At 41.8% G+C, this 22,822-nt stretch overlaps 1 long non-coding RNA gene across 1 annotated transcript in view; it reads right to left on the reverse strand.

Annotated features, from left to right (window-relative positions):
- Positions 1 to 368: 368 nt before the first annotated feature.
- Positions 369 to 22,822, reverse strand: part of LOC135579821 (uncharacterized) — a 49,495-nt gene continuing 27,041 nt past the window's right edge. The window contains exons 3-4 of the long non-coding RNA XR_010473588.1: positions 10,431 to 10,537; positions 369 to 842 (exon numbers count right to left, since the gene is read on the reverse strand). This is a non-coding gene — a long non-coding RNA (uncharacterized LOC135579821). The remainder of the gene's footprint in view (positions 843 to 10,430; positions 10,538 to 22,822) is intronic.

Consider the following 22,822-nt stretch of genomic DNA (forward strand, 5'->3'; position numbering starts at 1 on the left):
ATCATGCAAACCACACAATAAGGCTAACCATTGTAATTTGATTTACAGAAAACGAAAACGAGTTATCTGGAAATGAGTTCTGGTGGTGCTATATTGGCTAAGTTCATTGTGCCTCATTTCGTATCGCTTTGATCAGAAATAAAATAAAATCTTTGAAAATTAAAGCCAGAAAAAGCTTTCCCCAAACCAAGACTCCAAAACGTAAAAGTATTGGTTCAAGCTGAGTGACAAATGGCAGAAGTTCTCTGTTTTCCACAGTTAGTTCAAGAGCGGTGTTGCCATTGTTACATATTTAAAGCTGAAATTTGCTATATATATCTTATTTCAAAATAGAGAGCACTGCATGTCAAACAACATTTCAGCTCTTCTATCTTTTAGACATGGATTTCAGACCCCAAAGGGATCTACGCAAGACTGTATATAAATAATACTTTGCATAGTGCCGTAATCTTGGTGAGTGGGGTGTACAGCTACTTTTTCACCCCAGCGTGCTAGAATAATGGATTTACAGTTTGAATTACCACGAATCTGTGAAGTCAGACATTTATTGTACCCTACAAAGCTGTCATGTCTCAAGACGTGCACATGCTACACCATCTTCTGTTTGAACTCAGGTTGGCCATAACCCTTCTCTTAAAACCACCGGTATCTGAAAACGTTGCAGTCTGGGAAATGTACATAATTTATCTTTGACATGCTACATGGAATAGCACAAACTCTACTAAAGAGTTTTAAAATAGTACCAGTGAAAGTTGTCTGCTGAGCCGGCCTCGCAAGGCACATCGATCTGAGATCGTGCTTCTCAAACGTTCTCGAGCAGCAGCTTTTGTTGGCCAAATTACCTGCATATAAAAAATAAATCAAACAGCTGACGCTAAGGAAGCTGTAAATCCCCTCCTGTTCCTGGCTCACCAGTGCAATAGTACCTGTCACGTATATATATATATATTTAGTAAGAGAGCCTCTAAGGTCAGGATGCTGTCAAGAGCTACTGCAGGGCATCCCACACTGGGTTGTGATCTTAGGGCTTAGTCCAGGCACGGGTTGGAGACTTTGAGGCTGGAAGACTCTGGACAGATACAAACCAAGCCAGTGAAAGAACTAAGCAGTTGGAAACTAGGCTGAAGTCTTGCAAAAAAACAGTGTGTGAGGTGAAGCTGGGGACCCCAGCAGGACAAGGCGCCAGGAGAGACCAGTTCTCAACACTAAGTGTGCAGTATGGACAAGTTCCAGCTGGGAAATGTGATTTGAGTCCCTCAAAAGCATAAAACATCTCCTGGCAAGGAAAGGTCAAGAGGGATTACAGCTTCTCTCACACGTTCTCTGCTCAGGAAGGCCATAAGGAAGCTGTCTTCTTTTTTATGAGGAACTATGAAATGATGCTACGGAAACAATTTAAAGAAAGAAGTTCCTGGGATGTAAGTTCAGGAAAGACATGGTGTCTCGCATACAGACTCAAACAAATTGCATTTACAAGCTGTGTGCTGAGCCTTCGCTCTGGCTTAGCTGGCTGTAAGAAGATGTCCAGTCTGAACACATGGTAAAAGGAGAAGAGATGTGTTATGGTATATAGCATGTTTTAGCCAATGTTGGTTTGATGAGGCAGACAGAAAGGTGACATGGCTGGCTAGAGTCTCTCAGTCATCTTTCAATTTCACAGCTAGTCTTTCCTCAGAATTTTTTGAACTCTTTCTGCGCTTGAGATAATTTTCCCATAGAAAGCTATCAGGACCTAAGAAGTGAAGAGAAAGGGCCTCTTAAATCATCTACATAATTCATTCTGCACATGCAGGACTGGTCTATAGATCTGCACCATTCAGATCTGTTGCCCATTTTCATTGTTTTAGAACCTGCCAAGCCAGCATCCTGCTCTTGATGCTTAGCCCAGCATCTCAGAAGGACCTATGGACCCCCAAAAACTTCCATTTTAATTTCAACCCAGCTTGAGTTATTGAGTAGCTAGAAAAAATTACTGAAACACCTCTCTCCCTAAAAAGATGACATCCTCCAGGCATCCCTAATCACCCACATCTTCCTAACAGGAGGATCCTAGATCAACGTACATCTCTATCTTAATAAGTGTTTATTCCTTTTTTTTTTTTTTTTTTTTTTTTTATTTTTCATTTCTACTGAATGGAATGACCAACAAGGTTTAATATGTTTGACAACTTAGCTTGGTCACACTGCTCGTTTTCTGATCACTGCTGCTTCGTTCTGTGGCGTAGCAGTATTTTAAGTAGGGTGAAGTACTCATTAGGATGAGTAGATGATAACCTAGCTCTGCCTGCTTACTTTTTCTCATAATCCAAACCACCACAGTAGCAATCTATTTGGTTTATTTCCGACTCGAACACGTGGAGCCGATTTGGAAAGAGATAAGCCCAGTTTTAAAGTTGCTGGTACTCTTGGAAGGTGCTGGTTCTGGGCTGCAACACCTTGTGAAAGGAGGATGAGAGAGACCAGGGAAGAAAAGAGAAGGGCAGGGAGGTGATGGAGAGATGGAAGAGCTGTGAGGCAGCACATTGTATAAACTGTTTCCTTCTGCGACTCACTGGAAGGTATAATCAGTCATCTGCTGCTCGTTTTTGTGTGTATGGCGTGTGTGTTTTTTTAACTTCCATTGCAATCCCCAAAGACTGCCCTCCTGGTTTTACTTTTTTTGGTGGTGAATAGTGTATGTTTGTGTAAGGGGTGTCAGGGGACTGAAATTGTGATACCAACCAGCAATTTGGGTGTGTGGGTGAAAATTAACTGTTGTAGTTGGTTATTTTATGGGCCCAAAATATGGCTGTTAAAAACCCCAACATTCACCATATGAGCTTTCTGTATCCAGACCATAAAATGTCTGGGATACATAGACGGGATCCAAGCCGACTTCCTGCCATCAAATTGTACTTCACTAATGATCACTCCAGCCTGTTTTCTAAACTTGGAGACCTCTTGTTTTCCCCAGAGGATATTATATTGTTTGTCTTTGGGAAAATGTGTTTGCGTGCTACAATTATGAAGTTTATAGAACTTAAAAATTCACCTGAAATGGGACTACTACTTTACACACAGTTCAGCTTGGGTACAAAAAGAAAAAAACCCTACATTTGAAAGCTGCAAAAAGGTACAAAGGTAAGGGATCATTTTAAAAGATACTTGTCTATCGAAAACTGTATTTAAACCGAATGCTTGAAGTTCTTTTCTAGGTGGAGTTCTCTCTCCTTTCCCCCCACTGCCCCCAATTCTTTTTGTCAAGTGCAGCATTTCCCCAGCATCCCCAAGCACTGCTCTTCTAATCACATTTTTAGATAGAATATATGGTATTTTTTTATATTACGACAGGTTTCGATTCTGCTCTGACCTGTTTGGTGAGCATCTGTGGAGAGGCTTCTGAAACTGTCTGATGCCTCGCAACACAAAGATCCCAGTTCAGAGTGCTCATGCTGTACATAAAAAGCCTTCACACACACAAAACAAAAATGAAACAAAAAAACCGGGACGAGATGGAAAGAACATGCATTTACTGTGTTCACTGAGAAAGGGTTTTTTATGTTTCCTCATCATCCTGGTCTGGACTAGTTATCTGAGCTGCTTTGGAAGAAGAGAGTTGGTTTTAGGTGCATATAGCTGGGTTAATGTGGAAGGCTAATAAAGATGGCTTTGGAAGAGGATAGATTAGCCTCATTAGGAAAACACACAGGTACCTCAAAGATGTTGTTACCAGTGTTCAATCCTTTTGACTAATCAGAATATTTTTCTATGAGAAATAAACATGACTCTTATTTGGACTTCAGCTCAGTGAGGGTTTTGAGGTTTAAAGCTGGGATTTGGGGATTTCTTTAGAATGGAAAGGCAGTGCGATTAGTGTCGTGCATGCCTGTGACATACTGAATATTGCAAAGTGGAGCAGTAAACTCCAGTGACAGCCGCTGCAGTGCATGAACTGTGGAAAGGAAAACCTCTGAATCCTGTTCACATATTTAAATGTCACTATTGGAATTGCATTGGCTCACACATGTGAGTGTGACTGTCACCCCACACGTGAGGCTCTGTAAACATAATCCTGTTTGAAATAGCTCCCTGCTTCCCAGGGCACACGCACTTGAGGAATAAAAACATTTACCAACAACATATTCAGAGGCAGTTTAGATGGGATTTTTAATTTGGTCACTCCCTCTACTGGATGCTTTTTGCCTAGGTATTCAGATGGTGATCACATTACTAATCAATTAATCAATCCTCACAGTTGTGTTATTGTTTGTTTGGTTTTCATAATTTCTTTCAAAAAGACAAAGCTGCATTTAACTATTTCTTTTCTAGCTTCTGGAGTGCAAGCTGTATGTCATGACTTCATGAAATACGGTCCGTGCAAGTTATTGGAAGAGAAGTTTTAGGGAATGCTTCCTCTACAAGGGTTTTTAAACCAGCACCTTATTTTTAGCTTTCCAGTGCCTGTTTTGGGGCCCACACACTGTCAGGATGCTAATCCAGTTTACTAACAGGATTTTTAAAGCCAGCTCCCCCATCCTTTTAAGTATTGTTTCATAAGAACCTGGAAATTGAGCAAGGGCATTACAGGATATATCCCAATAGATTTTAGCTTAAGGAGCAGAGGTGATGGGATCACTATTAGTTTCAGTAACCTATTCAATTTTCATTGCATAAACCCAGCAGATTAAGAGTATTCCTTTGAAGGCTTTACAGTGCATGCATAATATTTAGTTTGGAGACGGCTCTGGTAAAAGCCTAGACAAAGGGTAAGCAAATGTAATTCCAGCATATTTTGCTAAGGAAGATTAATAAAATGCAGCAATACCAAAAAGCCCAATGAATGGTCAAGATGTACCTCAGTAAATATAATTAATTCCTAGCTTCATTAAACAATCGCAGTAGCAGTGTGAAATTGACACAAGAACTTTTTTTTCCCTGGCCTTAATCTGCTATTAAAATGGAAAGACTGATTTATTTCCATTAATTCAAATCCTTGACAATAGCAAAACTACTCAATCAAAAGACAGCATTTCTGCTGTTGTGATGTATTTACATTTTTGTTTCCCTGGTGGCTCTCACTACAACACTAACCACGCTCAGAAATTGCATGTCTTGAGCACCGCAAGCTTTTCTTAGCTAGGTTTGGCTAAGCCAGGACTGTGGTTAAGACAGGGGCCAGCCTCTGTTTAACATGGGCATGCATTCCAAACTCCCTGTTTTCAGTTTGCTGATGGAAAGGTTCATCTCTCCTGTCACTGTCCTTGTATGATGGAACAGTTTGCAAGTGGCTGGTGAAAGTCTCTCTTCTCCTTCCACTTCTTTCCATGTCTTTTACTGCTCAGCTGCCACTCACTCTTGGATCTGGTGGCATCACTACCTGCAAGAGGTTTTACCAAAAGCCTGGCTTATCTATTTAGACAGCAACATGCTCAGGCTCTAACTTCTAGGAATGGGCCCTATGGCTGAAGAGACCTCCGGGGAAGAGACTTTATGTGCCAGGATGTTAAATTTAATACAGATAGTCTGAAGTTTTAAATTAGCAATAATTCAGGTAAAAACCCTATGCTTTGTTGTTTGTGATCTGTGAAGTTTATACTGTGTGTTGCAGGCTTGTACCTTGCCTGGGTCAGAAGACATGGCAGATATCAGTTTCACAGAAGAAATAGAGGATTCCGATTCCCACATTTCTGTTTAATGCGGTGTGGAAAATCTGGTAAGAAAAGGTAAATCTGTAACTGTCAATGCTCCCACTAGCTTTGGTTGAAAAAAACCCTCAAATTAGGAGTATAGGATTAAGGTTTCTAAGCAACTAAGCAAGAACTATTAGACATCAAAAGTTAAAATGCAAACTCCCAAGTTGAACACTGAGGTCTTCATAAGAGATGGCTGGGGAAAAGAAAGACTGAAAATGAGGAAAAATAAGAAACTTGAAGGCAGCGCTGCTATTTTAAATGATGTCTAGCAAAAAGGTGATGGTATTTTTAAAAGCTGTTGAACTGATATTTCTTGGCTGTAGCAACCAGTAACCCAGAAGTCCTGAAACGTTGAGAAAAATTGGAACCCACTTCATTCTTCTTGACAGCCATCGGAAACTGCATCCCTGGTGTGCTGTCCTTGAAGATGTTTGCTTATATATAGCTACAAGAGTAGGTGGTTAGAGGTGATTGAACAGCATCAGATTTGCCAATTACACCATCCCAGCCAAAAAACCTTCCAATGAATCAGTGTGAAAAATCCCAAGGTCAAGTCCAGGCCTGCTGTGCAGGTGGAGCCCCGCTGAGCGCCGACATCGAGCAGGAATTTGGCTGCTTAACAGGCTGGTTTGTGCATACTCAGTAGCGGCAAAACATATTCAAGTTTTATGTTATGACAGTTGAAAACACCACCTGTACTACTGCATGCTTTAAAAAAAACCCACCCCAGACTATGCAAGCTTTAGATGAACAGAAGACAAGCCCTAAGTAGAACATGACACCAGGCGCAGCAGCATCAATGCCTCGAAATCACGCACAAAGTCAGAAAGACCAGTAGCAAAAGGTGATAACCTCATGTAGCTGCCAGTCAAATTGATTAAGGTAATCTGTACAAGTGTTATTTCAAGTCCCTCAAAACTGCCAATGCTGTTTCACTGAAGAACACTGCATGTGTCCAAGTGTAATGCCCTCTTCCTTGTCCCTGAAATGGTGGTGTTTTTACATACAAAAAAGCAGCAACCTGTGGGCTCTGCCATAAAAACAGAAGGTGAAGAGAAAATCTTCAAGCTTCTCTCGGCTTTGATGGTCTGGCTCTACTTGGTGCTAACAAAAAAATTAAAAAAACCCTCAAAATATAATGAAAATATAATTTCTTAAGATGTTTCTGTCTCCTGCTCATCCACATCCAAGCTCTAGCCCCTCGCTCCTCCCAGCTCAGATACGGGCATAAAGCTCAGCCAACATATGAGCCAATATTGCCCATTGCATGCAGGCTTTCAACTTTCAAAAAGTTAAAGAATAAAGATATTTCAGGGTTGGATTTTTTTGAGAATCCCAAACTAAAAAAGTAGCAGAATTAAGAAATATCAGGCCTAAACTTGTTGGTAAATTCTCGTAAAAGGAATTATGTAGGATTTTTTTTCCCAGTGAAATGAACTCTCCAGGCTGCTGTGAGTTTTCATACGTACTTCCTCAATTATAAGAGTTTTCAGGCTCCCTCATCTGTTCCCAGCTACATCCTGTAACTTCCAGTGCTGGTTGCTGCTCTCTAAATCTGGTCAGCACAACTTACATGTACTTATCAGTGACTCATGCACATATTTGAAGATCTTAAGAATGAATCACATCTCCGTGTTTGCTGAATTCCTTCTGCTGCCTGTGAAGGAAGGCTCACGCTGACGGACTGTACAACAGAGCTCAAGCCAAGAGACACTTTGATGTTTAAGGACTTTATACGAGTGTGCGCTCTCTAAAGAGAAGATTTAAATCAGTTTATTAAATCATGCCGACTTTGTTGTCAAGCTCAGGCAGTGACACCTCAACAAAATGCATCCTTCAGTTTTTCAGGCAGTAACTGAACACAAGGTATAATTAAAATGTTTGGGTTTGAATCTGGTGTTTAAAATATGTTGTTGCTGCTGTTCGAATAGCTCTCTGTCAGATCAGATCAGGGAGGAAGTGTCACTCAGCACAACAGGCCACAGTCTGCACATATAAATTGTCTCAAATCTTCCCTTTCAAATGTCAGCTGACAAATCAAAATGAGAATAGGCTATGCAGCATAAATACCAGTTATACATTAAAGACTTAACACAGGGCTCCTGTCTACTAATGTCTGAGAGCTCCAAACGCAGAGAAACCACACAGAGTTAATGATAATTGATATCATATGGTCCTTATCAAAGCTTCCTCAAGAAAAGCAGCTTAAGGGAAAATCCGTAAATGTGTGTCTTGACCACAGTCTACCACTCTTCTTCCGCATTGGAGCCTTTAACTAATTTGTTAGTTTAATTACCGAGGCACAGGAAAGTTTGCAAGAGTGATAATTGCGTATTCTTTGATTGCCAATCATTACATCACGTGGTCTTTTTGAATTAAAAATAAACCCTGAGTGTAATATGCGAAGCTGGGAAATCAGTCTGAATCTGGAAGTACAAGCCTACTAGTCCTGGCTGACAGTACAAAGTAAAAAAGCCAAGCGACAGCAAAGTTCCAAAAACCTGAAACTGCTGTGACAGACAGTTAACTGCAGCTACAAAAATTTAGGATTCAAAGTGAGATCAATGAGACTGCGGGCTCTCGTTTGCGGGGGCTTCAGGGGCTTGTTAGGTAACTTCTAATGTGCCACATACTTATATCTTTAATTGGAGGGGTTAGTATAGCCCGCTGCACCGTTCTAAACTAGCGCCGGAGGAATTACCAGAAGGTCAAACGGAAGAGAGAGGCAGGGGGAGGAGGAAGTGGTAATTGAAGAGACAAGAGATGATTGTGAAAGTGCTCGGAGGAGCCTGTGTGTCTGGCAAGATGCGACGGCCTGAGCTACAAACAGGAGGCAAAGTACTTAGTGCAACAAGCTCTTTCCTCCCTTCCCTCCCAGCCCAGAGCGATGCCATCGCTCACGGCCCCCAGCAGTCGCCCAAGCAACAATCGGCTAATTAATCTATCCCACACATGTACACTCATATAGTGATTGAGTATGGAACTGCAGACGCCTGAAAACTTCGTTTTCCAGAGATTAAGTGAAATAAGGTGACAGCAAAACCATGCGGTCAGTAGTTGTATGCGCTTCTTTCTGTTCTGGCTCAGTTTACAGCAGGTCTTCTCTGACCTTTCTACTGTTGATAAAAATCTTATAAATGTTCACATCGTTCCGCAATAAAACTTGGTCAGAGCTTACCTAGGAAACAGGCCAGGCCTTCAGCCATCAGCACAGCTTTTCACACCCATTAAAAACTAAACGCAGCTTGAAATATAAATTCAGAGGAAATGTTCTAAGCAAACTTACCTATTTTTTTTTAATGTCCTATCTAGAAGACAAGAAGGTGGTAAGTGGTCCTATAGACAAAATAGAAGAGTTTGGAGAAGAACCTAAAAGACATATGGGAAAGAGGGGCTGGGAGTACATGAGTCAAACCTTGTGTCACAGCTCAAAGTGCAAAAACCTCAAAGGCTAAACCAGATTGCAGCAGGAAATGGGAGAAAGAAGGATTTGGGCAGTAACATTACAGAGAGGAGTGTCTGAGGCACAGAGGTGGTGAGATGGCCTGAGATATCTAGAGAGAAACCAGCAGCATTTACAGTGCTGTAGGATGACACAAGAAACTGCAATCGGAAATAAAAGGAATCAAGAATCTGTTGATTTACAGTTCATCAGAGCAAGGAATAATGATCTCAGGGTAGGATGGATCAAGGAAGTGGTTTGAACAAGGAGAAACCACGGAGCTGAACACACGTGACACAGGACTGAATCAGTTACGTGGAGAGACACAGTGAGTCAGGAACTGGTGGTGGCTTATGAAGGCTCTGGTTTTATTTCAGATGCTGCCTGACTGGGAACAAAGCGGTTACCTGGGAGGAAATCTGGCCCGTTCTCACCCCACTTTTACAGTAACCCTTACCATACATTTATTGGATTTCAAAGGATTCTCCTGCAGATTGAATGGACTCAATATTTTCAGCAGTTCTGCGAACCATTGTTTACCAGCGTTACCTCATATCCAAAAAAGGTTCTTTATAGCCCCCAAGACATATTTTCAAATTATCACAACCTCCAAAATACTTCATCTACTCCTCAGATCTCCATGAAAGCCTGTTCTTCTATATACTCTCTGAAGAAGCTATTCTGACATGCAAGAGTAAACTTGAGATGCAAAAGCTATAGAGGGAGAAAGAATGCAGAGCTCCTTACACAGCACACCAAAATTTGATTTGCAACATTTAGTTATTTGAAAGCCTCAAGAAAATAAAACCAGCATTACAGCTTGAACCCCTATACCATTTGGATTTTTTTTCCAAAAATAAGGAGGATGAAACACATAAGCAAAACAGGGTTTGTTACTTGCACTTTTTTGATAGGTGCTTTAAGAGCAATTTCAGTTTTCAAAAAGAACATACATGTATAATTAATATATCATCTGTTTTAACGAGGATTTTTTTTGTGTGTGTAACGTACCTTCAATACAGCTACAATATATCTCTATAATGTACACCGTTCACCAAGACACACATTAGGATCATAAGGAAACTATCTTAAAGTGTTTATGTAGTATTTTTAGAGTTGTATTGTAAAACACAAAGCCACAACAGTACATCACTATAATTCATATTTAAAGGCATGGAAATTCAATATTAAGTACTTTCTTCTGCAGCTGCTCTGAGACTGATACATTGATATTCTGCTGCGTAGAAGTATAGACAGTATTTCAGCTAATGGGTTTTTAAAGTAGGCACTGAACCTTAAAACACTTAGAGACATACCAGCTTTTTGCTTGTGATCCATTCCACTCTGCATTGCCGTCACTCAGGGCCAAAAGTTATTGGCAGACTGAGACCAGACTTTGAGATCTTGATCAGAACTTGGGCACCTGTTAACAAAGGGGAAAATAAATAAATAAAACAATTATACTGGCATAAACAATTGGTATTATTTAATATAATTCTATCATATCCTCCCGGGTGTTTTTCCAGGCTGATGAGTCCTCCTCTTTAGTCATTGCTCATACAGACGTCACACCAGATCTCTGACTATCCCATCAGCCTTCTCTGGGCTTTTCCAGTTGCCCACATCCTTTCATGAATAAGGGCACCAAAACCACCTACAAGAGTCAGAGTGGTACACTCATCTCCATCCTGACGCTGAATTTCCTCCTTCCACTTCTGTTGCACTCAACCGGTGTTTAACAAAGATTTAAAGAGTCAGCTCAGAGCTCTATGTTTAAAGATGAGAGCATTTTCTCCACCCTCTCACATACCGCCACTTTCCCTGCTTTGTATATCTTGTCACACGAGTCATTTAATCTCAATGTCTGTTTGCAGCCCATCATGGTTGGTCCTCGGTATCATCAAAACACTTTGACACCATACGGTTCTCCCATTTGTTTCCCAGTATATTGAACGTGGAACAGATCCTTGCACAGCCTGGTGATCCCTCTCCTTTCTGAAGGCTGGTTACTTCTGCTCACTTTTCCCTATCTTTTAACTAATTCCTTACCTTGTAATTACCTTCCCTCTCATCTCACAGTGCCTTTAATTGCAAACAATTTTTTCAAAATCTGTATTAACTGAGGTTTGGGACACACACAGCAACAGAGTTCCCTCAAAGAACTCAAAAAATGTGAGACTTGCCTTTGCAGACACCCCACCGGCTTCTCCCAGATATGTGATGTTTATCAAAGCATCAGCTAAGTCTGGTCTAGAGGACAGTCCCTCCTTATTTGCCCCGTTCTTATGTCTGTGGTTCCCTGTAGTGCTGCCTTCCCTAATCTCAAGATTACATGCCTGCACATCATGTCTTTGCAGTTAGCAGAAAGATAAAGCTACTTTTAAGTGACCTTTCTGTAAAAAATGTAGTTCTCCTTCTGAAAGCGAGTGCAACAACAACAGATATGGGGATATTTACTGCATGTACAAGAAAACTGAATTAACCTACATTATAGTTGCTACGGAATGGTTTGATACTCCCCGATATCATTCAAAGTTTCTAATATTGGAAAGGCTTCAGAATTTTGTGAGCAATTCCATTCCTCTCCTCACTTTGCTGCCACTTGTGGGTCTCCAGTAGGATGGAATCTTTTTCTTGCTGGCCCCAGGACTTGCACTGTTTTAAAACTGTTAAGTATTATCTTTTCCCTCTCCTTCCTTTCTATTTCAAAGCATCATCTTTCTTCTTCCTTTATGCTCCCTTCCCTCCATCCCGCTGGCAATTTGTTAAAGATCCTGGTTAGACCTTTGTTGTTTTACTGTGGAACCGCCTATCAATACCATCTGCTGATAACAGGACACAGGGGCTGGAAGTATTTTGGTCTGGTATTTTTGATGTTCAAATTGAGCCTCATCGGCTCCTGGCAAACAAGGATCTAGATGTTGGCTACACATTTTGTCTACACACAGCCCAGAAATCCATCGGAGGGAGACTATGTGACTGCTTCTCCCAAATCCATTTGAATCTGTTTGAGAGCAACAGGATGGTGGAGAAATTTCTCAGGGCCCCATGCTGGGTCCAAATAACTCTTTCAAATGTAATGGTGGGTAATAATCCAAGTAGTGTTAAGGGAGACAAACAGTCCTTAGACCCAATTTTTGAACCATCTCACAAATAGTTTTTGTGCAAACTGACTTGCCCTGACGATATCAGAATGGTTAACCTTATACAACATGATCTGAGCAGAGAGGTGAGAAGGTCTGCTAATGACACTCAGCAATTTAGGATCATAAGGGCTGATAAGAATTATTCAAGGTCCACATGAAACTGAAAAGCTGGGCAATAAAATGTCAGATCAAGTTCAACACTGATACATGTAAAATGATGCATAAGGGAAAACAAAATTCCAGCTGCAGACACAGAAACAGTGAGAGCTGTGCCGGCTGCTACTGCATCTTGATGTTATAGTCAAGAGGTCCACAAAAACATCATCTCAGTGTTCATTAGAGGCCAAAAGCAGTTCAAACATTGGGAACAGAAGGGAAGGAAACAGCAAATGAAACCAAAAATATAATTATGTTGCCAAATCCACGGTTTACCTGAATACTCTGGTCTCCTCAACTCAAGAAAGGCTATAACAGATAACGCTGGGGCGTGTAACTCAGATCAGTCTTTAAAAAAAAATAAACAGAGAACAGCTCCTGGACAAGAAAGGACAGTGTAGACTGAGACTACGGAGTTTGGAAGAGAAACTCTGCCAGACATCCCCCAAGAGCCCACCAAGAGCACTACAACAAGAGGAAGCTGTGCTCCAAACCATCTGGGAGGAACCAAACTAGAACACAAGCATTAATCGAGGCTACAGTAAAACATGCACCGTTATGCATTGGTTTAAGCCAGCCAATGCTTCCATGTTTGTGGTTTTGTTTTGTTTTTAAATATCCTGCATGTTTGCTTAATTACTTGTGCCATACTTGCTCTTTTGCAGAAACAGAGGAAGACTGGCTCACAATCCTCACACGAGTGGTTTCCTTCTTTTTAGCTTATCTCATACGATGTAAATTCTTCTCCATTGTAACCCTCTGGCAGGACATGGCCAGACTTGGATGCCCTGAACCTTGGCAGAGCAAGAGGCAAGAGAAGTGGATGTAAGATGCGGACCACCACAACCTCTCTTAATAGAGGTCTCTTAAATTTTGGAGATGAAAACTGAGACCAGCGGCCAGCTCTTCCTCATTTCTTTGGCTTTAAACAGTCCTACCGCCTGCCTGCTCAGGTATGGCTCTATGTTCCTCTCCAACCGAACGGCTACTTAAATGCAAAGCATACACTGACACTTTGCAGTGGGTGTCCACAAAGACTTTCTGCCTGTATTACCACTATCTCATTTACCTCATCCTTAAATGAATTTGGTTACATGAGCCTGCTAAGGAGGTCTGAGGAATCCGTGCTTGCAACATTCTAAATGGACCTGATCTAAATTGATATTCAACGGAAGTTAATCATTAATGATATCCCTGCGTCTAAAAATTGAACACAGACTGATAGACTCCCTATTTCAATAAGCTTATGCCGTCATTGGATGGGAAACAGGGCTGTAAGTGGGTGTAAATGTAAGGTGAAAGAGAAAAGTAAATTATATGGCTTAGCTTATGTATCTACTGGGGCAAAACTGAAATGCTTTTCACACCGTCTCGCCTGCTCTCTGAACATCCTCATCCCTCGTGTAAAACACCCTCTTGATATGACGTATGTCCTAAACACAAAAGAGGATCAGCAGACTATACAGTCCCCCCCTCCCTGTATTTCCACAGATTAAGAAACAGACTCAAGTCCCGATGAGCCTCTACCATCCCCAAAAAGCAAACATTTTCCCAATATCTCCCACAGTTTTCTGCGAGATGTGCTTTGTGTCACGGATAGGAGAAACTTAGTGGGCTGGTGCTTAAATTGAAACAATACGTAGCAGGAATCAGGTTTTCTGAAAAGTATATAAAAAACCCCAAACAAACCCAAACGCCACAGCAAATACATGCATGTTTGATTTTTATCTTGCTGCCCCTCCTCACAAAACTGCCATAAAAATTCAGTCTTCCCCTCAACAAGCCTTTTAATATTGAATTAAATGCATTATAAATTAACTCCTGCTTCCTGTTTGTCCCCAAATACTGATGTGACACAGTTTCTGGAATGAAGCAGTCCCATCCTATTTTTACATTAAATTGATTAATTGTTTTTCCATTTGTATTCTTTGTGATGTTCCTCCAAACCCTCCACAAATTATCTAGCCCTTAGAAACCCAGAAGTTGTTTTGGCTTTTCTTTTTCCCCCCTCTCCCTTCCTCTTTAAACTTGAATGGAGCTTGAGAGACTTAAGATTTCACATTAGTTTTAACTGCTTCACTGTAGACCTGCTGGCACCGGTGACAAAAAGGGAGGGCTCCCACACGCCAGGAAGATGCGCTCCTTTCAGTGGCCAACAAAGAGCCAAAGGCGACCCCTATTATTAGTGCTAGTGAGACTAGATTTACCATATTATTAATCATTAAAGTCTGACTCAAAATTCAGGCTGGCTTGTACTTACTTCATGGGTCAGGGAGCTTTACCAGAGCTCATTAACTGCGCTGGGCTACTCGTTTACTCTTTCTGCAATGATCTTTTTCCTAATGCACGAGAGGAAAAATGAAATACAGGTGATTTTTCTGTTGGGGGGGTGGGGTGGGGTGGTGGTGTTTGCTGCTTGATCTCAGCAAATAGAAGCAGCAGGAGTATTTTCCTTGTCAAGAGGACAGTAATTCTTCGAATCCCTCTAAAGAGATAATGAGCAGCAGCGTCATGCTTTTGATCTGTCATAATTATAAAATAAAAGAGAACGGATGCAAAGCTCACGTGCCATGGGAAGGTCACTCACTTTTGAACGTCTAGGATTGCCTCTCTGGCTAATCCCAGCACGTCCCAAGCTCGAGCTATTTTTAGGCAGAATGGTGGGTCCGTTATACATCCTGTCCCTATAAAATGAGTGCTTGACTGGTGATTCTCCTGTAGGGCAGTTAATAAGTAGGTAGGAAAATGACGTCTCTGTACTTTTGACTTGCCTGCTATTGCAAGGAAGGACAGCAGGAACGTCTCCTCGCTGGCGTCAAACAGTCCCCCTGCAGCATACATGCAATTTAAATTATTACAAGGCAATGTTACAAGTATGAACCCTGGCACAAAATAAAGTAATTACACTTAATTAGGCAGCCAAAAAAGTGATGGCCTGAAACTCACTGCCTTAGATGTAGCCTTTTGTTGACTTAACACAGGACAGGTAATGAATGAAACTTCAAAGTGTAAGTGACTAAATTGCTACTTAATTAGTGGAGCCCTAGTCAAAAACAAAGCAAAACAAAAAAAAACAAACCCTCAATTTTCCGTTGTCAAAGGAATTCAGACAAAGATCCCACATCTCAGAGAGGCCCTGAAATTAAGGATTATTCTATTAAGTATGTGTTTTTGTTCAAAAGGGAGTTTCTGGTTTTGTCAATGCAGGGCTCCTGAGAGGTGGTACATTGGCAGCCCCGGAGCCCGACGTTTCCCAAACGGGAGCTCAGTGCAAATAAGTTACTAGCTCACAAAGCTCATTTGCCCACTACGCATCCAGTACCATTATTTAATCCTTGGAGTACTCAGATGTGCTGGTACACCTGCAGCAAGCAGCCCATCCCAGCAAGAAAGCTTTCAGAAGTTAGAAATGATGGAAGGGAGAAGTAGGTATCATAACACTAGATTTTTATGTACAATCTCACAGTTTTGCTATTTCATCTCCAGGATTACGTAGCTTGCCAGAGCTCTTCTCTGGAAGCCTCTCAGGCTTCCACAAGCATCCTGCTACTTTATCACACAATCAAGCATCAAAACCAAAAGTGGTCTGAATAGCATAATGAGTTACGCTAGTCTGTCTGTCCCAGGGTGGACATTTTATTCTAATTTCAACTAGGGACAAAACCAAGCAATTTATTGTTCTCATTCCATTCCTCACATGTTTATTTCTGACTGGAAGTCTCCATTCGCGAAACATGCTGAGGATGGACTGGCAGGAGCCTCGGCAGCTGATGGAGCCTTGATTTCATCTGTCTGCCTACAACTGCGTATTTACTGGTGGGAACAGCTGGAAGGTAAAATAACTTCTATTACAAAGATTTCTACCTGCCTCAGGTTTTCCCTCTCGGGCCTCTTCAGTGCAACAGACTCTCAGCCTCTGACAATTTTGCCCATTTTTAACTCCACTTCCTGCCTCTGCTTGCCCATCTCTCACACCTTTTCCTTTTATTTCTCCCTTCACTCTTATCTCTCCCTCCTGTTTGTTGTTCCTCTCTCCAGAGCCAGTCTTTCCATCCCCACCTGATATGCCGCTTTCAGGCTCTCCACCGCAGACTTTGTGGCTGAGGTTAGAAAGCAGCACTGGAAAAGGTGCATGGGGGTGATCAAAATATACAACTATATCCTCCTAAATCCTTTATTGTTGTCATGTCATGTTCTGTCCACCCCCCTCCACCAAACAAACAAAAAAGGCCAAGTACTCTAGCAAAACTTCTCATTACCAGTTAGATTCCACATCTTAAAACTCTGGCAGCTGGTAGTTCTGGAGTAGTAGCCCCATATCCAGGAATTATTAAACACCAGCTTGTCCCAGTTGCATCCCAGCGTTTGTTTTTATTTTTGTGGGTCAGGAAGAGAGTGCTCTGATGTACTAGATTATTTTAACCTAGGCTTTTGGTAAGCAGGTATGTTTGCCCCAGTGCAATCTGTGCTTTCTAGCTACTGATTGAAAACACTTAAGAAATATTGGCACTTGCATTTTTGCACTGTTTTCCACACTGTTTCATGCAGCTGCATGTGTAGCAAAATTCAGGTGGTTCTGATCTATCCTGTCAGTGAACCAAGAGAGTTAGTTTCCATCCACACTGCTGAATTTTGGTATTACGCTGGTGTTTTTTTATTTTTTTTTTTTTTTTTTTAGGAGGAGTTTTCCATTTCCTCCCCTGTTCCCTGTATGAAACATAGGATTTTTTTTCCCCACCTGTTTTTCTCCCTTCTTGATGTAAGATATGGAAACAACTGGCATATGAGCCCATATTCTTTGCAATTACTTGAGAGCAGCAGCGTGCTGCTGGGCAGAACACATCACAAAGAGGCCTTGTACATTGACATTTTGAGATTTTATTCATCTTCTCAAGAACCTGTGTCACTCAAGACTGAACCATGTTTTGACAAGTGACTTAAGAGGCTCAGGGCAAGAACCAGATCTCTTACTTGAATGCTCAGGTCCCCTTGTTAGCTGGGCTTGCAGGAGAGCAAAACGTCCAAGTTGTACATGCGCAGAGGGATTTGTGATGATGCAGCTCCCACCCAGATGCTCTGTGGTCCAAAAAAAGCAGCGGGATCATCACCTGCATCATTTTACCCATCTCATTCCCTTGTCACACACTGACAGCTCTGAGGGGAAGCCAGGCAGGGCAGCTACAGCAAAACTCCCCGGCAACTAGTGTCCAGAAAGTAAGGTCTGGTCTTCAGTTCCCCTTGGGTGAAAGGATGCACAACAGTCGTTCCTGCTTGCAAATGATGGATGCCATTTAGATAGGAAGAAAAAAAAAGTCTTGGAAATGGAGAACTAGGACTGCTAGTAACTCAAAAGTGCATGTCTCATCACATACAGAAGCCACCATGGGCACCCAGACAACAGTCAGTAGCTCCCTGATGATGACAGCCAGCAGAGAACTCAAGCCCACCAAGTCAGTTGAGCCTTCCCATCCACAACCCTGAGCCCATGCTTTACTGATTAGACTACTGAGTTGCTGCTCAATCCTCTGCTCTGAAACTGGAGAGCTCTGTTTGTTTAGCAGTTGTTATTAGGGAATCACAGGCTCTGATTCGCGAGATGGCCAATCTCAGAACAAGCACTCAAAAGCATCTGGGATGGGACAGTGCTCAGATCCACTCTGTTTGCCACAGCCTACTTTAGACAGCACCCCACATGCCATCCTGTGGCATGCCACTCTCACCACTGGTTGTACTGGGCACCAAGACCTCACACTTTGCCACCTAAAACTATCATGCTGAGGCTGGGGACTTAGTTCTAAATGCACAAAGCTCCCAGCACAGCAAGAGTGGGTATTTCATCACTGAGTTTGGGGAAATATCCTGACATAGTTAGAAGAAACAACCCCTCCACCCGAAATGCAGCTGCTGCATCGAGAAGTGTGGTGTGCTGGAAGCGAGCTCTGCAAACTGGGAAGCGGTTCCAGGAAAGCTTTCCTCGGTTCAGTGGTTCAGGCAGGGACATAAAAGGAAAATGCACGTTGCAGGACCTCACAGATAATACAATGTGCTTACGGCAACCCTCGCATCGAGTTGGCACAGCCCTTTTTATTGCCTGAATCAAACTTGAGAGAAGAAATACTTCCAGCTAAGTACAAGGGTGTCACCCACATTCAACTCTCAGCTGCCCAGCTAACCCTCTCACTTTATCATTTATGAAAGTTCAATGATTTGACAAGTTTCCAGTTATTTAACCAAAATGATCTCGCACTATCTCCTGCCCTAACATCTACCACACCAACGGCTTTGGCTTTAGGCTGTGTGCCACTGTCCTCTTCTCCACCGTTTCCTACACCAATACCCATCCATTGAGACAACAGCAGTTTTCAGCAGAACACACAGCTGCACTGAATCTACCAAGACAGAAAACGTGAAATACACACAGTCCTACTTTCTGTTCATTGGCCTTTTGCCCATCACACATTTACCAATAAAAGCAGCAGTCCTGAGATAATTCAAATGTTTACTGAAATCAGCAGGACTATCTTGTGATCCTCTGCACTGTTCCGTTTTAGGACAGTGTCATAAAATGAGCCAAGTGTTAAATAGAAAGAAAAGAAGAAAAGAAATTCAACAGAATTTCACCAACTTCTACAATAGATAAGCAAGTGCCAGAGGGACACTAAAATCAAGCATGAGCCAACTGAAATTGGATTTAAATGAGAATCCTCATATCTTTCAACAATACATAGAAATGATTCTTTCAGTTATTTAAGATAGATTGTGAAGTGCTATTTGAAGTTTTGTTTTCCAGATAGGATTAAAATGCAAAAGGAGGCAGAGTGCATGTACATTTCTGCTGCTACAAATCTGTGTTTTGCTAGCAAAAAGAGATAAGAGAATGGAGCAGCCCAGCCCTTGTTCCCCAGGGCCACTGGGACAGCAACAGAAATACACCTGCTTGGACCGTGCACATTAATGCACAGAGCTGCGACATGTTAAATATTAAGAAAAAAATCAGAGAATGCAACAAAGAACATTTTTGATGCCTTGTGCTTTTTCAGATCTAGCTGTGTTTAGAGGACATAGGTACGTCACCATCTCGCTTTCCAATGGTGTGCAGCCATCAGCTCTTCTCTAAGCTGTTGATTGACTGAATTTACTATTGCATTTATAAATAATTATAGACCAGCTGCCTAGCTATACCATTGCTTTGTCTAAAAATAGACTGAAATACCACAGTAGCATATCAGAAATCTTTAGTGAAAGAAATCATACATGCATAAATTGGAAATTCTCTTTCAAATCTGTAAAATCTGTTCATAGAAATACAGAAGCATTCATGTACCTCATCTCTCCAGGTTACTGTTACATCAAAGTATTCCTGAATGTGTACCCATTATATTCCTATCACTTTTCCTGACAAAAATCTTGTTTTGCAAGTGAATACATTCCAGAACTAAATATATACAAATGCCAAGTTCCCAGGCTGGTCTCCAGACGACACAGAGTTCGAAGAGGTCCCTAATCTCCCAGAATATTCATCCTATCTGATCAGTGACAGAGAAATCTGAAACCCTTTCAGCAGAAACAGTCCTGAGCTTTCCAACAACGTGGGACAAAAGTGGCTTTTCCTGCTTTGGGAGGAGGGCTCAGGGACACCCTTCCAGCCCTGGGAAGGGTGACACCAGGGTAGAAATTTGGGAGAGGACTGAAGAAGCAGACGCCCTTCACTCCAGGACTTCCATGGCCCCGGTGTAGAGCCACTAGATTCCTTTCATATTAACAAATCTTCTCTTCAGCCCCTGCGGTTGTGACATCTCACCTGCTCAGAGGTGTGTATCGGATTAAAGGAAATAGAGACGTAATTGCTCCTCGCTGAATAACCTGAAGAACACTAATCCCGAAACAAGACACAACAACCCACCCATTTGTACTTCCCAGTTTCTGCTTCCTCCTCTCCCAGGGTGTTCATCCTGCAGAGAGCCCCTACCCCTACAGAAACCCAGCCTTTTCTGCATAGCTCATTGCTCATTTTCTGAACAGGAATTTCACAGCACAGCATCCCTTTTCCTAACCTCACTCAGGCTGTCCACTAGCAATATTCTTCGTTTCTTGCTCAAGGCTTTCCAGCACTTGTCACAACTTTCTGTGCAGGTCCCAGTTTGATAACAGCCACATCAGCCTCATGACCTTCTTCTCCCCTCGCAGGAACTGCACATTATTTATTCCCCAACAACACACGTGGTGAGGCTCACATTCACACATTTCTCCTAGTTCTCTGCCTCAACTGGTTTACTCTTCGACAGTCTCCCACCATCAGCCTCTCTTCCTGGTACACACAAGGCATTAAAAGAAAGGCTACATGTTCACAAAAGCCATTAAAGAAACAGCAATTTTATGAATGGGACATGGTATGCAGAGGGCATTTGCAAGCAGATGTCAAATCCAAATGGGATCATCTCCAAACCCTTTGTATTTTTAAATCAAAGGCTGTCTTCTTTTTGTAATACCACACCTTTGGCTTAAAATAAGCTATGGCTTGTCAGAAAAATAATCTAATATAAGTGAAGTTGTGGTTCCTAGAGGCGGACATAAACAGTTATTCTAGAGCACAGCAAGATATTTCATTCACTGTCCCATAAACTTCATAATCACCACAAGCAATTATATTTATACATTACACACATTCAGCTGGATCATCTGTATGCATGCACATTCCCAAAAGCCAGGCAGTAAAAGTTTCCACTGTACTGCTTATAGATATTGGGATGGAAGTTGCTTTATCTTTATGCTTTAACAGAGGTAATAACGTTGTTGGTTATGGTAAAGAAACACTAAAAACATGCTTGCTTTTAGCTTTTTATAAAAGCACCAGAAGATGGGGGAAACTAATACTAGTCTTTGAGTGCACCATTAAAAATAGGCGTACACATATGGCGTCTTATTTAAACACAGTTAGATAAAAGCTATTTTTGGTGTTCACTGAAAATATCTGGGGGAAAAATCCAGTGCAACAGGCTTCTTAGAAGCATGAAGAAAATGGGTCTGTCAGAAAGAGGTGGTTTCTGGACAATATATAAGCATTTCAGGATAAAAACAAAAAGATTTTGGCAATTGATAGTATCCTAGTGACTGTCTGGCAAAAAGCTAATAGGTACAGTTGAAATGAAGCACTTTACATGCCAAAGAGTAGAGATGTGGTCCTTCTCATGATGTCTGTATGAACATGAACAATGTTGTACAACATGGGAGATCATGAACGAATGCAATTTTCTTAAAAACTTCCATCGGTGTTGCCTTCTGCATCTCTTTCAGGACCATAACTGCCTCCTGAAAAACAGTTTATTAACTGTACCTGCCATTCTCCTAGGAGGGATAAGGTGGTAGCCCGACAAGACTAATGGAATCACCTGCAAACCTTCCTTAGCTTTGCTTGTACCTAATCTGCACACAGGCTAGAGGATACCTAGTCCCGTAGGAATGATTAACTTCCAACGCAGCCTGACGCTTGTACACCCAGGTACTAATATAACAGGCACAATATAAAACACCAAGGCAAAAACTCACAAGAAGGAAGGGAAAAGAAACAGAAACAGAAGTTTTCACAAAAAACAGTGTTTCCCTTGTGTATGATGAATTTCGCCAGTACGCTACAGTTAAAAAGAAGGCTCCGTTCTGAAAGAACAAGGCTTTGTGATCCTATACGCAGCTTTAATGAACAAACATACCATTAAGTTAGGGGGATTTTCAGCTGGTCAGCCCTTCAGGGTGACAGTAAGAGAACTGCTCTGCTCACATTCATTACAACATTATAAAGAAAGATTTTGTCTTCTACGACAAGATTTTTGTGTGAGAAGAGGTTTGCAGCCAGAGAAGCATTCAACTGCATAAGACCGATATCAGTTACAGTCTACACATAACATACAAGCAAAGACTAAGTGTTAAGCTGCAGCATCCACCTGGAACAATCAGTCATCCACTGCAGGGTACCTGGAGAAGGGCTAGACAGAGGAGACACACAATAACCATCTTCAAACTGATGAAAAGCCACTTCAGGGCAGAAGGAAACAGATCACCCATTCTTTGGATCTGCGGTGGATAGGGTAAGCAGTAACAGAGAGGTTAACAGGTTTTTTAATGGAAAGGTAAATAAAGGGACAGTGTCCAAGATCAAGTCCTCTACAACTGAGATGATGCAAGAATCCCACAGGAGTGGCTTAGCTGTAATCATTTTTGACTTTGGGCAAGGAACTGGATTTACTGGCTGCTGGAGGCCCCTCCCAGCAATCTTTCTTCCGTAATACTATATTCCCGGTTTTTAAAATTTCCCAGAACACAGGGAAATACCTAGGCCCATGCTGAGTCACACCCAAAACGGAGACTATTATGTGGGACAGGTTCCTTGAAACACAAGAGAGACTTCAGCC

Source organism: Columba livia, chromosome 6 (genome assembly GCF_036013475.1).
Source record: "Columba livia isolate bColLiv1 breed racing homer chromosome 6, bColLiv1.pat.W.v2, whole genome shotgun sequence".
Lineage (NCBI taxonomy): Eukaryota > Metazoa > Chordata > Aves > Columbiformes > Columbidae > Columba > Columba livia.